General features: G+C 33.4%; 1 long non-coding RNA gene and 2 pseudogenes across 1 annotated transcript; 1 reads left to right on the top strand and 2 right to left on the bottom strand.

Moving 5' to 3' along the window:
• Window positions 1–7,360: 7,360 nt before the first annotated feature.
• On the top strand, window positions 7,361–9,308 carry LOC110273055 (uncharacterized; annotated as a pseudogene).
• Window positions 9,309–9,911: 603 nt separating this feature from the next.
• LOC107494986 (DNA-directed RNA polymerase 2A-like) lies at window positions 9,912–14,214 on the bottom strand (annotated as a pseudogene).
• A 2,086-nt stretch (window positions 14,215–16,300) lies between these two features.
• Window positions 16,301–20,171, bottom strand: LOC127739720 (uncharacterized). The gene is made up of 3 exons (XR_008010644.1): window positions 20,004–20,171; window positions 19,615–19,916; window positions 16,301–19,456 (listed from the first exon to the last, which is right to left on the bottom strand). It is a non-coding gene; the product is annotated as an uncharacterized LOC127739720 (long non-coding RNA).

Consider the following 20,171-nt stretch of genomic DNA (forward strand, 5'->3'; position numbering starts at 1 on the left):
CATTTTTGCTAGCTTGCTTTTATCAACTAGTTGTAAATTGCATGTTAATGCGTGAGATCTAACATAATTTTATAGATAATAAAGTTGTTAAATTTAAAAATTTTGTTGGATTTCTTGTTCCTTTAAAAGTCGATGGGCATATGTATGATAACAACATTTGTTTTTTTTATGAAGGATTAGTTTCATGTTGATGTGAACTTGCAACTAGATTACTCTCCCTTCTTTTTATTTCCTTTCATACTTTTCGTTATTACTCTATCACAACGAACATGTACTCAAATAGCTACATATGTTAACATGATTACTGTCATTTTGGATCCTTAACAATCATAATTTAGATTATTTTAATTCTTATGTATTGATACTATTTAATAATTTTTTATTTTTGTCTAATCAAATATATTTATAGTATTCATGAGCCTTTCAAGCTATAATGGGTAGTTATGTGAAATTTATTTGCTGATGTATTGATATGTTAGTTGAATGTCTATTAAAATTTCTTTCACAGTGATATTTATATAAATTAAATCCAAATAATTAATACATGTGAATCATAAAAATTATTTGCATATATTTTTTTTTGAAAAATGTTAAAGATAATAAAAATGATACTTTATTCTATTTAAAAATATGTCGTTAGTCAATAAATTACGACATACATATATTAATCATGTTGTATTCTATATTAATTAGTTTAAATTAACGATAAACATTAGATATTTAATTCTATCCTTCGAAAACAGGAGATATTTGCCTCTTCGAATAAAAACTTTTAAGGCACATGTTATAGTTTATAACTATTCATCAAATTTTTTTTATCCTTTTTTATTATATTTTTTCTTTCTTTTCTTAAATATTTGTGATAATTAATTAGAGAAAAAATCACTCTTCTTTTACGGTACGGTGTATATAAGAATTAGTTCCCAAATTAGTATTTAATATGCATATGAAAATTTATTAGATTTTACAATTCTAGAAAAGAAATATATTATTTTGACAGAAAATTCTTTTTCAAAAATTGTAAAATAATGATTAAAAATTGATAAATATTATTTAAAATAAGGATAAAAATAATAAAATCATAAAATTAAAAAACACGATTAAATAATCTTTTCATTCGAAAATACTTTTACTTTAAAAATTTTATGCATTGAAACTTCATTATTGTATTAGGATATAATTTATATTTAAATATATTAAATTTTCAATGAACCGAAACTACTTTAAGGCGACAAATATTTTGAAATAGGAGTGTAAGTTCCGTTGAGTATAAAAAAAATATATTTTGAAATAGAGGTGTATTATCTTCAAACTCTAAACTGATATATAAATTATGTTGAACAAAAATATCAATCTAAAAAGATGGCTACGGATTTGTTACTCCCACTTTTATGTGGGAGTAAGGTTAACTAACATAAAAATATTTGTAATGGCCGCAGATTCCTTACTCCATATTTCATATGGGAGTATCATTAACCCATCTAAAATTAATTATGAATTGAACCCCATTTTTTATTTTTAAAAAAAGTAATAATTAAAAATTGACCCCATGTTTATTAATTTTTTTTACACATTTTTTCTCTTTTATTTTGATCTGAGATTCAAAGTGAGCCATTTGTTCTGGTAGGGTTCTGCCCTTCTTTCAACCACTATTGCGATTGTCTCTTCCTCTCCCTTTGCCGTCTCTCTCGTTCGTCATCTTCGCCGCGCAACCAGCTTCCCCTGCCGCTGCGCAACCCGCTGTTCTATTAGGTGCCATCTTCACCGTATCTCTTGTATATGATATATTTGATTGCTTCTTTCCAAACTCAGATTCTATTTACTTTATTTTGTTTTATTGCTTTTTCCATGGCAATTTTTTTGTGAATTTGAATGAAGTTTAATTTCAATTTGTGCTTGATATATGTTAGAGGAAACTTTGTTTCAATTATTTATCAGTGATTCTATTTTTCTTCTATTTTTCTGGTTCATAAGTGTTGTTTCTTCTTATATATTAAAACAATTCTGAGTCATCACCCCAGGTGTATTGGTGTCATGAAAATGTGATAGGCTAAAATGAATGTATATAGGAAAATATAGGAACCAAAGACCTTATTAAGCCATAATTGTAGAATTGTGATGAATGTTAATTCAGGGAATGATATGACTGGCAATGAATGCATTAGAGAGAAAGTTGGAGTTCCATTTATTTCGGAAAGATGGTAGAATTAAATGATTAGATTATATGAGAAGATTTGTAGAATCTTTAAGAGGAACAGTAGATCAGATGAAGGGCATCCAGACAGGTAATCGTAGAAAAATAAAAATTATAGATAAAACCATAAAGAAAGTCTAAATTAAATGGTTGTCTTTAGACATTGTTCATGCGTAGCTGATTCAATTTTTAGCAAAAGGTTTTGTTCTTGCTATTGTACATGTTGGTTTTGGGCGGTGTGAATGTTAGTTACCAAAATGAAGAAATTAGAAACAAAAATGATGGATCTTAAAATTTTTCATTATCTAATAAATGATTGATCTTAAAGTTTAGCTGCATTTATTTAATATTGTGTCACATGGTATGAAAAATAAACTACAATGTAACTGAATATTTATTTACTTTGTATGATTTTGATAAGAAACAACCTAAGCTTGAGTTATATGTACAGATTGTATTGCTTGTAGGGGATGACCCTTCACAACACATTTGATATCATACATAAGATAATTTGCAAATAAAATTAATCTTTTAGGTGAACTAAAATTAATGATGATATAGTGGTATGTGAAAAGAAAATGTGTAGCCTGTGTACATAGCTCTTGGGTAGTTGAATTTTTCTTGTGTCTGAGTGCCATTGAGCTGGAATTTTAGGCGAATCTCTTTATCAGATGTGCAAAGCGATAAAGGAAATTCGTCAGTAACGTTGATCAGCTTTCTCCTAGAGTTGATGGTGTAAAGCTATCAATAACGTTGACCTTCATAGTTTAATGAGGGTGACAAAATAGCGTCAGTATTGTAGCTTGAGGTTTCTATGATAGCTTTTGATTCTATTATAGTTCAACTGGTTGTGTTAAGTTGCTTGAATTCCTTCTCCCTCTCCTTCTCTCCACCCCTTTCTCTTATTTTCGTCTCTGGCCACCTATGGTTCAAGTGGCACCCACCTTGCCTTACTATTTCGAGGTGAAGCGTTTTTCATTTTGTTTTTTTTTTAAGAAAATTTTAAGGGAGTTTTTTTACAACGGTTAAGTTGTTTCCACGTGAACTCAAGCTTTAGAATCAGCCAACCACTGATGCTTATATCAGATTAGGCTGCCTACATTACACCCTTTGGGGTGCAGTCCTTCCCCAGATCTTGTGTAATGCAGGATGTTTTGCAGCGGGGTGTCTTTTTTTTTGTTGGGAAAAAGGGGTATCATTCTCAATGTGACTTTTGCCTATACTGTAATTATTCCTCATTAATGCATTTCTGACCCTATCTATTTGCTTTATCCAATGGCAGGAAAATCTCAAGGTAGTGATGCTGAATATATAAGGAAACAACAGAGGTGCTTAATACTTCTACTGAAGCCGGAGATAACAAAGCTTTGTGAACTTCTTTTAGCAGTATGCAGCTTATTTTCTATCTGTTAGGTTTGCAGTTTGTTTATCACTGTTTTGCTGTTGGTGTAACGTGATTTCTGAGATATTTTATAGAAAGGTTGATAGTTAAAGTAATATTATAATGTAAAAGTTTTCTATATGTTGAGACATATTACTAAACAAACCATACTTTGTAAAATATTCTGAAATTTATGATTTGACGCTTAGTTATGTAGAAAGAAATTCTATTCATTGAACTGGAATAATGAAGTCTAAGGTTGAAGGGCAGGATCTCTGCTATGTTGAAGAAAGCTCTTGATGAAATCTATTATACATGTATGAAAGCAATTCAATAATACGAATCAATTCCACTAAAACAGGTTTAATGCTATTAGATTTATAGCAGCAAAAGTATCCATTTTATGGAGACGTGTGTAACCTATGTTATGCAAAGATAGCTCTTGGCATTTTCAACCTCCCACTAATTAAATATGACTCCAGCTGCATTCTTTTCTTTCTATATTCTTTTATAATTCCAGATCTGGACCACAAGCCAGCTAAATTATGTTAAAAAAAAATATAGCATGTTACTTATTAAGTAATCACTGAAAATGAAATGAAGTAGCATAAAGTAGAACATGTTTAATTGTTCCTTTTGCTTTATTACCTTATCCAGATAAATGACATGATAAGTTTTTTAAAGAAATATAGACACTTTACTATTTAATTATCTTTGGAAAATTTTATAGTGCTTATGATTTTTGCTTAAAAAGTAGGGATAAAATTTTTTTTAATTCTATTTGTAAAATTTAGACAATATAGAAGACAGTCATTTGAGCGTATCTAAATAGAATTATGTTTATATATAATAGATCCTGTGGGCTGCGTTGTTCCGTTTCATTTAAGATTAAGAATAGGCATAATCGGATTCGCTTTTTACATATCTATCATTATTTTAGACTCTAATCTGCGTTGTTCCGTTTCATTTAAGATTAGGAATAAGCATAATCGGATTTGCTTTTTACATATCTATCATTATTTTAGACTCTAATCACCTCTTTGGACTTCTATTGAATCAAAAAATAGGTTTGATTGTCTATTTTTTTGATAGAATATATACAAAATATCCTCCTGATAATTTAAATCGATCTAATTAGATGTTCAACTTGGACCTATATAACATGACTGATTAATAAAAATACTCTAACACTCCACCTTTATCATATATTCCATACATAACACACCTATCTATTTAACTCTCTTTAGCCATTTACACACCATATTTGTAGTTATTACTTACTCTAAATATAATAATATAAGTAGCAAGGGACGACTTAATGAATGCTCAAATGGATTTTTTCAAATATATAAAGAGTCCCTTTCTAAAAGAAATCAACAAAGGTTGGCTAAAATAATAAAGAATGTGCATTTGGAGAGCGTGATCATCAAAATAAAGGTTAGATAGCACTCCACTTGCTAGTTACACTATAATATGAGCTCCTTAATTGCTTTTCGTTATGAACAAAGAATTCGTTTTTGTTATTCCAGTTTCTGCTGCTATTCTCCATCACATGGTTTTGTTCTTCTTCTACAACTACACCAGATACCAATTTTCCACATCTCTAACTGCACAGGAAACAGCACCTTTGAGTTAAACAGCACCAACCATACCAACCTCAAAACTCTTTTATCTTGGCTTTCTTACAATGCCACTAACTCTGCCAGATCCCACATTACCAAGGTCGTTTCTTCTGGTAACAGCAGCGTCTATGGCCTCTTCCAGTGCAATGCCGATATAATGCCAGAGAAATGCCAAAAGTGCATCGATCAAGCAGTGTATAATGTAACATCAGAGTGTACAACATCAAAGGAAGCTGTGGTTTTTGTTAAATTCTACTTCCTACGCTATTCTTACAAAGATTTCTTAACAATAGCAGAAGAAAGCCCTAAAATCTTCCGGCACAACCTCTTATAAATATATAGCAAGAGACAATGGCACAACTGAAGGTTATCAACTATTGGATGAAATGATCAAATACAATGTTAAATAAATATGTCAAATACTGCTTTAGAATGTAAGTAAATCAGAAGAGTCATAAATTAACTCATAAATTGATAAAAAATCCTTTCCAATAGCAAATATTTTCCATAAAAGTTAAGCGGACATATTTAAAATGAGCCAATACCAAATGATATGCTCGAATAACCATCAGCCCAGCATATTCTTCTGCAGCTCCAGCATTTGGTTGCAAAGAGAAGGAGTCAAACCCAGTGATGGTATACAGCAAGTCACCCAAATTGTTGCACATTTTCTGACACCAAATTTTATTGTTTAGACACAGAAAATAAAATTAAAAAAAATATCTTCTCTCCCATATTTTCAGGCCAAAGATCATTTATAAGAATCTAAAAAGAACAATTTAAACATCTAACTAGCTACCTGTAACCTTGAGCCTGTTCAGTTGGTGCAAAAGGGTGAATATCAGTGAAGCTGGCTATGTTACTGGCATCATCTCAGTTGTTGCATTCAACTTCATAGTACAAGATCCAAGTGGAATGTGGTGTTCCCTTTGCAACTGTTGGCCCAATCATGTTAATCTTGCATTCTGGACAATTCCATGGTCCTTCTCGTACATGCATTTTCATAACACCAATACACTTGGAGTGATAACTCAGAATTGTTTTAATATAAAATTATAGTTCCATTATAAGAAGAAACAACACTTGTGAACCAGAAAAATAGAAGAAAAAATGGAATCACTGATAAACAATTGAAACAAAGTTTCCTCTAACATATATGAAGCACAAATTGAAATTAAACTTCATTCAAATTCACAAAAAAATTGCCATGGAAAAGCAATAAAACAAAATAAAGTAAATAGAATCTGAGTTTGGAAAGAAGCAATCAAATATATCATATACAAGAGATACGGTGAAAATGACACCTAATAGAACAGAGGGTTGCGCGGCGGCCGGGAAGCTGGTTGCGCGGCAAAGATGAGTGGACGAAAGAGACGGCAGAGGGAGAGGAAGAGACAATCGCAATAGTGGTTGAAAGAAGGGCAAAACCCTACCAAAGCAAATGGCTCACTTTGAATCTGAGATAAAAATAAAAGAGTAAAAACGTGTAAAAATTAATAAACATGGGGTCAATTTTTAATTATTACCTTCACCCTTCTCCAGATGAGACAATCCTTTTTAGCATTCCTCCTCCCCCCTTCTCTTTTTATGTATTACCGCTTTGTTCTTCTTTCTCACTACTAACTCCGGTCTCGGTCCTTCTCTCGCACCTCTGCTCTTGCGAACTACTCTTGTAAGGTTTTATTTTATTTTATTGTCTTTTCTATGAAAATTATGTGAATTTGGATGCTCTTGTTCTGGTAGAATTTCATGATAAATTTGAGACTCCATGCAAGTATAACTTGTACCTAACTCAGTATTTCTATCTATGTAAGGATCTATGTAAATAAACAATGCTTGTCCAGTCAACTGTAACAAAAGTGGAATTATTCAATGGATTTTGCAATAATTTTTGAGTATCCATGAACAAATGTTTCTGACCAGTAAAGATTGATGAACTATTTAAAATTGTTTCTCTTTAGTTGATAATGGCATAAGATGGTAAGCATTTATGAGGAATGCATTTCATGGATTTCACTTGGTCCGTGAAGCATCCACCCTTATATCCGGAACATGAAATTTATCATGCAACATTTTAACTGGTGTCTGAAGTTTTGATAATGTTTGGTAGTATTTGATATAATACAAATGTTCTAGGAATACTGGTTTGAAAAAATCTTGAAAATGAGGTGTGAATTGTAGCAAGAGACCTAAGTTGCTTGTAAAATTTGTGAAAATTTAGATGTTAGTAAAACGAGAATGATGTTAATATTTTACCTTCAAGATGGTGTAAGATGGTGTTTCTTTTTATAAACTTGTGTTTATTATGATGAAGTGCATGAAGAAGCTAGGTTGCAGTTCCTATATTCTCTAATTGTAATAAAGTATTGAGTAGCACTTTGTTTCTTGTTTGCATTTCAGAACTTGTACCTTTGATTTTTTTCATCATTATTTTCTTTTTGTGCTTAATTTGTGACATGATGTGATTTTTAGAATTTTTTGGTTTTGACAGAGGATATACTCATAATCTGAACTGCTTAATGCTATTTACATGCTTTTATCTCCTTTTTGAGAAGATGTTCTTTTAGACTGCGGAACAAATCTGATATTTCATGTGCTATCTTGGTTTATGTATACCATATGTATAAAGTGATGCACTAAAACTAAAAGCACTATGGTTATTACTTGCATTGTATAGCGATGATGATGATGAATTTTTTGACCGCACAAAGAAAACATCTTCTCGCCAGAAGCTGGTGACAACCAATCTATTGAGACTGCTGATACTCTTCTGGATAAAAAAGATGCCATTATCTAGGAGATGAATGAGAAGAAAGAGTTGCTTATAATTGAAAAGAATAAGATGTCATCGGAGTCTGCCAAACAAGATAAAGTTGATGATTCCCTTGATGCTTACATGTCTGGACTTTCATCCCAACTTGGCAAGAGTTATATTTGTTTGCTTTTTCTGGTTGCTTTCTTATATTTGCACATATTCATTGTATGCAATTGTGTGTTTTGATGTGTTTGAAAGTAATACTAGAAAATGAGTTGTCTCGTTCCTTCAAACTCTAACTTTATATGCAATTACAAGTCTTAAATTGGACATTTCATTAGCACACGTTAGCTTATCTTGCTGATTTCGTTGTTGCTGTCAGTTCAAGACAAAAGTGTGCAGCTTGAGAAGGAATTGTCAACTCTTTAGTCCGAGTTGGATAGGATTTGCTACTTATTGAAGATTGTTGACCCAATAGGCGAAGCTGTCAAGAAAAGGGAGTTGAAAACACAAGAACACAAATCAAACTAATCTCAAGAAGTTGCCTCTAACTTAAAAAAGAAACCACAAGCAAAAACCCAGAAAATCAATGAATCTTGTACTAAGGTCAATAAGAAGAAACCACTTGTGGAAACCTAGAAAATCAGTGACACTTGTGCAAAGGCAGATAACTCCATACAAGAAGGGAAACATGGAGATGCAACTATACATTTGGACAAGTCAGAACCTGGAAGTGACAAAGTGGAGGGTGAGAATGTTGTATACACGGTTCCAAAGCCGCAGTGGCTTGGGGCTGTAGAGGACAGGGTTACAGATGATAACCAACAACCAATAGCCCCTTTGCATGATACGGACGAGTCCAACCAGTTCATTGACTACAAGGACAGGAACAAAATTTTGGGTTCAGGTGATGATGCAAAGACTAGAGAATCTAATATTGAGTCTGCTGCTCCTGGTTTGATTTTAAGGAAAAGAAAACAAGTTGAGATGACGGGTGCAAATAGTAATGATGTCACTCGGCAATCGACTTCTGCTCCTGTGGGTGAAAAAATGACTGAGGATGCTGTGGCTTTATTATAAATCACAAAAGGGGATTGTATGCAACTGATGATGTGGAAAACCAAGATGAGGAGAAGATGAAGCCTAAAAGAGTGCTTGGGCCTGAGAAACCATCATTTTTGAACGATCAGACAGATGACACATGGGTTCCCCCTCAAGGTAAGCATAATTGGTTTCAATGTCCTTACTATATGATTGGATTGTCATTTTTTCAGAATGTTCATATTTTCCTGTATCGTGTGTGCAGGACAATCAGGTGATAGACGAACTTCTTTGAATGACAAATATGGCTACTGAGCAGATTTATGCATAATGTTGCCGATTTCAAGAAATAATGGATATCAAGGGAGAATTCGGAAGAACCTGGTAAGATTCATTGAACCTGCAGAGTTGGTTGGACAACTCATTGACCTGCATCCTTTTATCAACTGGAAGTGGAAGGATGACGATGAGGTTACTTGGTGTTTAAGTTACAACAGTAGTGTATTTAGCAAACATGGCAAGTTGAGATGCACTTTACCATTGGTACAGCCATAGGATATCAAAATGCTACTAACAAGTGACTTTCTCTTCTTCTTTTTTTAAAGTACAGAATGGAGTCATTTGGAAAACAATTTTGTTGCTGTCACTGTAAATGTTTATTTGAAGTAGGTGTGTGGTGTTAAGAGGATTAATGGAGGGCTCCATTGTTATAGGAAAATGACATTTCAATATTTCAATATTTCAACATGTTAAAGGTGGTTTGCAAACATAGATGCTTATGAAAAATCTTCATTGTTTTTCCATATGCATGAAGATGTTTATTTAAGGAAGGAAAGATGAGTACTTCATCTGGTCTCTGAAATTTCATGAGCTAAAAAGGGCTCATATTATTTTTCTATTTTTGGTTCATATAATGTCTACAATAAATTATCTTAAACATGTTATAAAATAATAAAAAAGAATGTTTCTTTTATATTTAGTTATTTACAAAAGAAAGCTTGTAGAAAATACACATGTAAAACCTTATCTAAGGTGCACATTCACTATTCTCTTGATATCAAAGATGGTCTTGCAACTATCCCTGGGATAGTTTTCATGGAGACTTGTGAGCTGAACTTATTCGCAGATCTCTTCCCAAATTCTTGAAATCAATAACTACTACACTCACTAACTAGCAATGCCAAGCTTTATCCCTTGGCTATTTTTTTCTTGAAAGCATCATGGTTGCAAAAGCTACGAAAGCTTCTATCTGGTGTTAAGGTATATATCCTCAAAAATTCCAGTGGGAGGAGTGAATTTATATTATCATACCAGACAAGAGTCTTCCTCAAGACCCTGGATCCCTTCAAAGATATATAATGCCACTGAGGAACGGGTTGTATTGCGAGCACATTCGGAAGAACTGTTGTCGCTATTATGCACATGTCGAAATAACTCAGAATGCAGTCAATAAACCCTAAAGAAAGAGTCCATGCCCTACAGAGGGCTACAGAAAATGGGGGGAACATTAATATTGAGAAAGATCCCTGGAAGCTCTCCTTTAACTGCTCACAAATAAGAACAGGTTAACAGATCTAGTAGTAACCTAGAAATTACAAAGAGGCTATTTATACAAATATAAAATAAAATAAATTAACCATTAATATCAACCTTTGCATCTAGTCACATAAGTTTCCCCATCTACTAAAAACATAGAATGGTTTTTCCCGTCATTTTTTTTTTAGAAATTCAAACCAGATTTCAGATTGCAGAAAACAAAGCACAATACCAAAAGAAGTATCCACTATTTAATTACACAAATAAGTATGAAAATACCAACGAAACTAAAGATAATAAAATCAATTTCCCCTCAAATATTCCCAAGAATACCAGAGATTAAAAATAATAGCATATCATGTAAATGACGTTAACATCTAAACCATACATTTTCCAGTACTGGGGTCTCATAGGGTTCAACAAACTTCTCTCTGAGTATTCTGTTCATTCTATCCACATCACACGCATGCGTCCAATATGAGTCATAAACCCCTAGATGTATGAACAGAAATCACTCCTTGTAAGCATTTTAATCATTATAAATCAAATCTGAATGAGAAGAACCTAACTAGCAAAAACCTGCAAAATTCAAGCCTTCTTTTTTGTAGGCCACCGCAGCCATCATCATATGAGTACCATCAAGTGAGTGAACAAAATTTGGGAGAAATGCTGTCCTCTGCCTCTTTGCCATGACCTAGAACATTTATAGAACAAAACAATTTCATATTATTGTTAAAAATTTAAATCCTAAGCTGTTATTTAAGTCATTGAAGGAGTACAAATTTCTGAATAGTTTCAATGTTATTTAGCTTCCCTATGTTTTGAATCTTGGTGTTATTTTCATATCATAACTTCTTATAATTATAATCAATAGGGATGCCTTGGGCAAAGCATAAAATAGTTAATAGATAAAATCTAATTGCCTCCGAAGTAAATGATCCAAATATCTATACATGATGTTAAGCTTACCTTATCTGTTTCTCGTTGCAATGTCAACATCTTAAGTGAAGTTTTGACCTGTAACCCATCACATAATAATAGCATTAACCTATATAAAGCCATAAACTCAAAATTTGAGGGTATATTTGGCATGGAGGATTTTGGAAGGGATGACGAATTGAGGTTTAAAGTAAACAATATTTTGAAGTTCTTTTTTAAAAATTGAAAGAATAAAATGATAATCCTCCATCCAAACATATCCTGAGAAGTATATTTCATGGAAATTCTAGTATACTTACAATATGCCTTCCAAGTTTCCGGTAAGGTTGCACAACAGGAAGTCCAAGAGGAGTGGTCCAGTCACCAGTGGACTGGCTGATCTTCAGATGCAATTACCTATTCAAGGTCATTGTCATACCAATTCTGTTACTAATACAACGACGACAACAAAAGGACGAAACAAGAATCAGAATATATGCATCACACATGTAGGTAGAAGGAAGATTGTAACATACTTTTGCATAGTCACAAAGCCATTTCATAATATTCCGTGCACCTTGAAACATCTCCTCCAAGGCAGTTAAGGTGACCTGAGAAGGAAATGAGATTAAACAAGCAATACATGTTATGCTACAAGGATAATATATATCTATAATACATAGTTATTTTCACCCTCTCACCTTTGCAGCATAACAAGAAGCGCCAAAGAGTTCGTCATCATCTAAACCGGATTCTCTTTCTTTCAACCTCCTCTTTATCTGCTCCCGCGCACCAATGTACGTGACACCATAAACTGATGTCATCATTGTCTGCTTAACCAATTTTCTATCCACCTAACAGTATACAAGATCAAATCAAAATCAGCTTCTACACGAGAACAAAAAACAATAAATAAACGATCCATAATTGCTAATTAGAAAATTTATTTTCAAATGCCTTAAGAACCTAAGATTCCAGATGAAATTGTAACTTATTCTTTCAAAAAACACGAGATTGCATTTATGCACCAAGTAACACCAAAAGGATGGCATAGAACCTGATTAACTAGTCTCCTTGCATGTAGGGTATCGGAAAATATTGCAGGATCTTCCTGAGCATCCTTTTGCATAATGTGCAATACTCTTCATGAAAATGACATTTGTAAGACTGAGTTGTTTATTAGGAATTTCCTCTCTTCCCTGAGGAATTTCAAACTCAAAACTTAAATTAATTTAACCTTTTTTTGTTCTTTTTAAGCTCTGCAAATATCAGAATATGATCAATATACACAAATAAAATGCAGATTAAGAAAAAGCATAACAAATGTAGTGTGGAGTAGAGGTTGTCTATTGAAAAAGAGTAACGAGGAGAGGTAAATTATGACAATATGTTAAGTAAGGAAAGTGGGAAACTGCACCTTAAAAAGACTAGTTCGCAAGGGCAGAGGTGCGAGAGAAGGACCGAGACCGGAATTAGCAGTGAGGAAGAAGAACAAAGCGGCAATATATAAAAAAAGAAGCGGGGGAGGAGAAATGCTAAAAAGGATTGTCTCATCTGGAGAAGGATAAAGAATGAATGATAAATCCTAGCAGAGGTAATTGATTCATCTCTCATAAATTTTGATTGAAAGAAAAAGAAAATGTGTAAAAAGTAAAAAATAGAGAGGCAAATTTTAATTATTGATTTTTTCAAAACCAAAAAAACGGGATCTAATTTATAAATAATTTTATGTTGGTTAATCTTACTCTCACATAAAAGTGGGAGTAACAAATCCGTGGCCTTAAAAAGATTATTTATGAATAGGAAAAACACGTTAAACTAAGATAATGAAAAGCTAAGTGAGGAGCACTGAACCAAATATATATAGAGAACGCAAATGAAAATGGCTAATACTTTTAACGTAAAAAAGAAAAAAAAATAGTATTAACTCAGAAATACATATTGGTCAATAGTCTATAATAAATAAAAAGTGTGTCTAAAGCTCAATTAAAATAATTTTATTAATTATTAATTTATTATAAATAGATATAGCAGAAATGTATTTTTTTAAAAGATATTAATACTTTATTAATTGAATAAAGTAGAAACACATGATTTTTTTAAATAAATAAAATAAATATTTTAATTACAAAGATATGTTAATTTGAGAATATTTACCAATTTTTATAAAGTGTCTTATCTCATTTATACTATAGACGAGATAAGTTTAATTATCTGTAAATAAGATAAAATACGAACACGTGACAATGTATCACATTTACAAACGTGATATGTGATAAATAGCTGTTTAATCATGTAAACAAGATATGACAAAACTTATCTTTTTTATAATGTAAACGAGATACGTGGGAGTAAAAAACGTTTACACAGTAAACAAGATAGAATAGGACAAAAATAACCCCTTATAAAAGGATTAGGAAACTGCTGGTATTCCTCAAAAATATCTCGATTCTTTTTTTTTTCTACTGTTTTTCTTCAAAAAATTTAGCATAAATATCTACTAAGAGTGGTTTCTTTGGTGTGATGGTGTATCCTAACTGTCAGATGAGAAATAATGACAGCAGGATTATATTTGAGTATGAGAATCCTGCATTGTTCCAAACTCGAAGAGCAAATTTGTTGTCCGAGTTAAAGAGTATAACATTAACGCACGTCGGCGGTGGTGAGAGAAAAGAGGTTGGTAGAGTTGGGTATAGGATGCTAGCACCGATGGGGAATGGTGTATTTCGGTTTTATCTATTCTGGCTCGTTGGCGATGAGCGAGCATGTGCGCCTTGTTTGACGTGCACGGCAGAATTATAGTTGAACAAGTGATAGAGCTTTCTGCGCAACTTCGTGATGTTGGTGGTGGTGGTGCTAGCAGCTCGAATTTTGTACTGGATGACCCTCCGCTCGCACCACGACCGTTGCACTGTGCTAGTCCAGTGCAGGACACGGATGTTGAGGATGAGGAATCCGACGAAGAGTACATTGCCGATAGCCACGAAAGTGGTTCCTCTAACGATGACGACGATGATGAGTTCATACCTGAGACTCCTGTTGATGGATCAGTTCAATACCTTTTGCCTGTTCCGCGTCCAATTCCAGAGTTATCATCTGTACCCAGCCACTACCATACATTAGATTTGGATGCAATGCACAAGGAAACTCCGTTTTTGAATATGGGGGTCGACAATTACAACACTGACGGTGGTGTGGAGTTTCAAGTTGGTCATAGATTTAGAAGCAAAGAGGTTGTGCTACAAGGCGTGAAGAATTACAGCATCCAGAGAAGTGTCGAGTATCGAGTAGTGGAATCGGATCGATTAAAGTATCACATACATTGCTGGTAATTTACAGATGGTTGTCCTTGGAGTCTCTGTGTCGCCCTCCGACAAAATTTCATATATTGGTGAGTGTTATTATATTTTAATTCATTGTCTTCTTCATCGTTCTTATTTTGTTTAGATTTTAATATGATTATATTTAAAATGGTTAGGATGGTGTGTAAATTCGGTGGACCACACACGTGTCTGGCCCCACCATGTCACAGGATCACCGACAGCTGGACAGCAATCTCATATGCAAAATCATCCTGCCACTCATACAGTCCAATCCATCAATGACCATTCCTGTTCTACAGAGTACAGTGAGACAGAGCTATCACTTCAAGCCGTCATACAAGAAAGTTTGGATGAAAAACAAAAGGCAATTGCGCATATATATAGTGATTGAGAGGAGTTGCACAACAAAGTGTCGCAGTTTCTCCAAGTGTCGCAGAGTTGTCTCCCTGACACAGTATGTGAAAACATCTAATTAACTAATCAAATCAAAGTAATTACTTATCTAATTTTCACTATGAGTAAATTATACACTTAACTAATGTTACTAACTTACCAACTAACCTAAATTGTGTTACCTCAATATCATCCATTCTACTCATGTGTTAAAACACTAACTCTATAAAAGTTCTCGAAATAAAATCGCATACACTTATTAATTTAAACAAAACGTTTTGAGAACTAATAAATATTAAGAAAATGGTACAAGAAAGAGAGAAATGAGAGAAATGTGGGAGAAATATGGGGTCAGAAACGCTGTGAACAACTTCCATTTATAGTCGCTTTCTGGACTTCTCTCGTTTACACTGTAAACGAGATAAGTTTGGTCATATCTCGTTTACACTATAAACGAAATAAACAAGATAAACGAGATAAGGCTCGTGTCATATTACGTTTGTAAGCGTGATACGTTGCCATGTGTTCGTGCCTTATCTCGTTTACAGTGTAAACGAGATAAAGCCAAAAGTTATTTCGTTTACACTGTAAATTAGATAAAGCACTTGATAGAAATCCGTAAATACCCTCAAATTAGTGTATATTTCTAATTAAAATATTTATTTTAAAAAAATCCTAGAAACATATGTTACATTAGATGGATTGAAAAAAAAATTGAGGGACTCCCAAGAGATTTATCAATAGATGAAACAAATAGAGATAACAAAAACAGAAAAGCAACATTAGATAAAAAAACTCATGATGGAAAACGGCAAGACATCCGTATCAATTCTTGATGTAACTCTCTTAAATGCTAGAGTGCTAAAAAATCTAGCTATTTCTCTCCTTCCACAGAGACCAAAGAAGAAATTGTGAAGAATTGGGTCTTCACCTCTGCATTCAATCGCGTTCAAAGATTTTTATTTACCTCCAACCATCATGAGCTAAAATCTATTAGATCTAGACTAGGTAAGCACCAAATTCAACAAATCCAAAAGCAAAAAATGTAGATATACAATCGAAGCATTCAAATTCAACAATCACAATTCAAAAAAAAAGGAGGAAGAAGTACACGCAGACTTAGATCCAACAAAAATTTCAGCAACATATTCAACAACCACAACAGATCAAGATCTAACACTGCAAGTGTCAACTCTAGCAACACTATTGATAGAGATTCTGGATTCATATCAAGAAGAAATAGAATATCATAACATAGCAGATGGAGGCATATACCATGGCATGGAGACAGATCCGTTCTCAATCAAGCAAGGGGCCAACGACCGAGCTCAGAAGGATGCACTCCCAATCTTCACAACATCAATCTCGTTGAGGCCCATCAAGAGCAGTAGTGGCACCAAGGTCGGTGCCTCCATGAAGGAGAAGCAAGAAGAGCATGGATCTCTAGATTTAGAAACGAACTCTCACGTAGTGGCAAAAGCGACTGGCACCGGAGATCCTTGAACTCGTGGCAAAGGCTTCCATCGCATTTCTCTGATTGTGGCCAAGCCACCACCACTCACAGCAACGGTGTTTCCTTGGGACCGCGAAGAGGAGATGCGAATCATGAAGGAGCATGAAGAGGTGCCAGTTTCGAACGTGGGTATGGCCGAAAGAAGAGGCAACCGAGGAGCTCCGTGGAGAGCTCCGATCCGATCCAAAGTGATTTGGATTGGATTGGATTTACAGTTGTAAATTAAAAAAAATTAAATACATATAACAAGTCTCAACATCAAATTTTAAATAATCAACAATGACATAATAAGTATCAACAATATCTTAAAAAGCCAACGATAACATAACAATAGAAATAAAATTATAGGTTAGTTAAAATAAATAAATAAATAATATTTTGAACATAAAATATTTATTAAATAATAATACATGAATAATATAAAAATGTATAATAAATTAAACATGTTATAAGTATAATTGTAAATATAATAATAAAATAATAATATTATAGCACATTGTGCAGTTTGAATTGAATTACATCGGTTATGAAAAGTAGATCCGAAATTTGATCTGATTCAGTGGTTTGTAAAAAAAAATAGAATCCAATCAAATCTGAATGAGTGTGGTTTTAATCGGTTTTTGGTTTAGATTGGATTGGATGAACGGTTTAATTTGGATTAGTTTAAATTTGAACACCCCTACAGTTAACTGCAGCCAATTAGTACCTTTTCTTTTAGAGATAATATGATTTCAAATTTTATGAGAAACATCTAAAACCAATCCAAAAGAAATATTCAAAATCTAAAAAAATAACTAAAATTAAATAAAAAAAATTAAAACCAAATTTTTCATTAGTTGATTGCAGTTGGTTACACCTCTAATGGGTTATTTATACTTTTTTCTGTCCAAAATTCACCATCCTTTTCCTTTTATTACATGGAAAATAAGGTTGAAACGAATTCTTATATGTCCCTCATAAATTCAATCCATCTGCCCTTATACTTTGTAATCAATAAACATAGATCAAAGACATCATTATTATAGTGAATTTTTATAATTAGGACTATAATCACAACATAAAATAACCTAATTTGATGTTAAACCAATACTAATGTTCAAAATCTTACTTTAAAAAATATCAACTTAGAAGAAAGATTTATGAAGAAATAAATAGATGACTAACAAGGCAACTACCAAAGAAGAAATTAAAAGGGCAGTCTATTCTATTATTCCAGAAGCAGTCCCAGGTAATGATGGCTTTATATCCAAATTCTTCCAATTTTATTGAAATACTATCAAGCAGGATGTATGCAAAGCTGTTAGAAGCTTTTTTTGAGGAGGGCGCATGCTTAGGGGTTTCAATCTCACTCAAATTTGTCTCATTCCAAAAATACAAAATGCAATTGCAATGAATCAAATTTGGCTGTCTTAGCACTATGTTTTACCAAATCATCTCTAAGGTACTTGTTCATAGACTGCAACCTCTTATGAATAAAATTATTAATGACAACCAAAGTGCTTTTATCTGAGGAAGACTCATTAGTGAAAATATCTTAGTGGCTCATGAATGTTATGTGTTTTTTGAGGAATAAGGAGTATGATAATCATGATATGGAACTTAAAATTGACATGAGCAAGGCCTATGATAGAGTTGAATGGAGTTTTCTTTGGTTTATGATGGAGAAATTGGGCTTCTCTGATAAGTAGATTGGATAGATCAAAGAGTGTGTGTCTACAATCTCTTAATCTATTGTTGTGGAAGGAATTCCTACTGGCTTCTTTAGGCCAAGCAGAGGGCTCCGTCAAGAGGATCTCCTCTCTCCCTATCTTTTTTTATTTGTGCAGAGGGACTGTTCTTTCTGCTCTACAAAGGAGAACAGAATAACCTACTACAGAGACTCCGGTTTAATAATAAATGCCCCTCCATTAACCACCTATTATTCGCAGACGATTCTATATTTTTTGGAAGAGCTAAAAGGCAATCATGTGACAAGATCCTAGGTATCCTACAGTAGTATAGCAAGTTGAGCAATCAGCTTGTTAATTTAAACAAATCAGCCATTTTTTCAACAAGAATATGCCTCAAACAACCTAAACAGAACTAGCTACTTTGATTGGGGTTCCTAATATTGGTGCTCAAGACCGTTATTTGGGTCTTCCATTAGTTATTAATAGAACCAAAAGAGAAATCTTTTCATTTGTTAAAGATAAGGTTGGAAAGAAGTTGCAGCACTAGAAAAGAACAATGCTTTTGGCAAGCAGAAGAGAGGTTTTGATAAAGGCGATTGGCACAAAAATACCGATTTACTCGCTTAGCTGTTTTAAGCTTCCAAATACTCTTTTAGATGAAATTCATAAAATGATGATGTAGTTTTGGTGGAGACAAAAATAGAATGAGAGAAAAATATATTGGATAAGTTGGGACTCAGTCAGCAGAGATGAAAATTCAAGAGGTTTGGGTTCTAAACATATCAAAGCTTTCAACCTTCGATGCTAGATAAACAGGTATGGAGACTTCTAACAAAACACATTCATTGGTATATAAAATCTACAAAAATAAATATTTTTGATATACCTCGTTCTTGGAAACAAAGCCTAGATTTAGACCTTTTTAGGCTTGGCAGAGTCTCTTGGAGGGCAGAAAAGTCATAGGAAAAGGCGTTAGATTCAGTGTCACTATCCATGACTCCACCAGAATAAGAGAGGACCCATGGTTGGGAGACCAACCCCCTTTTAGATTTCCAATAGCAGCAGAACAAAATCTTGAGATGCATTGGGTCTGGTAGCTGATAACAGATACTAGCAAATGAAACATGGAATTATTACAGAAAAATTTTAATGCATAAATTGCAGCACAAATTTGCAAAATCTCAATTGAACAAGGAGGGGAATTAATTATTTGGGTGAACGACAAAATAGGGCAATTCTCAATGAATTCAGGGTACTTAATTGCATACCAGTTCTATCATCCGCCAATAGAGAGGCAGAGGTTAAACCCCCGATTTCAGATGAAAGACTTATGGCAACAAATATAGAATATATAGTGTCAGCCAAAAATCCGAAACTTCATATGGAGATTAGTCGATGAGGTTATAGCAGTGCTGGAGAAGATGCATAACAAAATCTCCAACATTGATCCCTTTGCCTAAGATGCTTGACAAAGTCAGAAACAGCATTCCACGCGGTGGTTTTCTATTCAGACTCCATGGTGGTTTGGAACAAGTCCCAATTCGCCAGTGACATCTTAAGAGACACAAACCTTTAAGCATGGCAATAGTGGAATCAAATGGTGGAGAAACTCAAATCTCAAGCGGACTTCAAAAAGAAAAAGAGTGAGATTACTTACCTCCTTTGGGAACTATGGCTGGCGCGGAACTCCTTCACTTTTGAACAGAACTTACGAGAACCTCGGAAAGTTCTGTCCCAAGCAAAGATGAAGGTGAACTAGTACAGAGCTCACTGCATGCAAAGACAACCGAGCTTTTAAACTTCTTTTTCAATTTCTTTAGCTTTT

This window comes from Arachis duranensis, chromosome 6 (assembly GCF_000817695.3).
Source record: "Arachis duranensis cultivar V14167 chromosome 6, aradu.V14167.gnm2.J7QH, whole genome shotgun sequence".
Lineage (NCBI taxonomy): Eukaryota > Viridiplantae > Streptophyta > Magnoliopsida > Fabales > Fabaceae > Arachis > Arachis duranensis.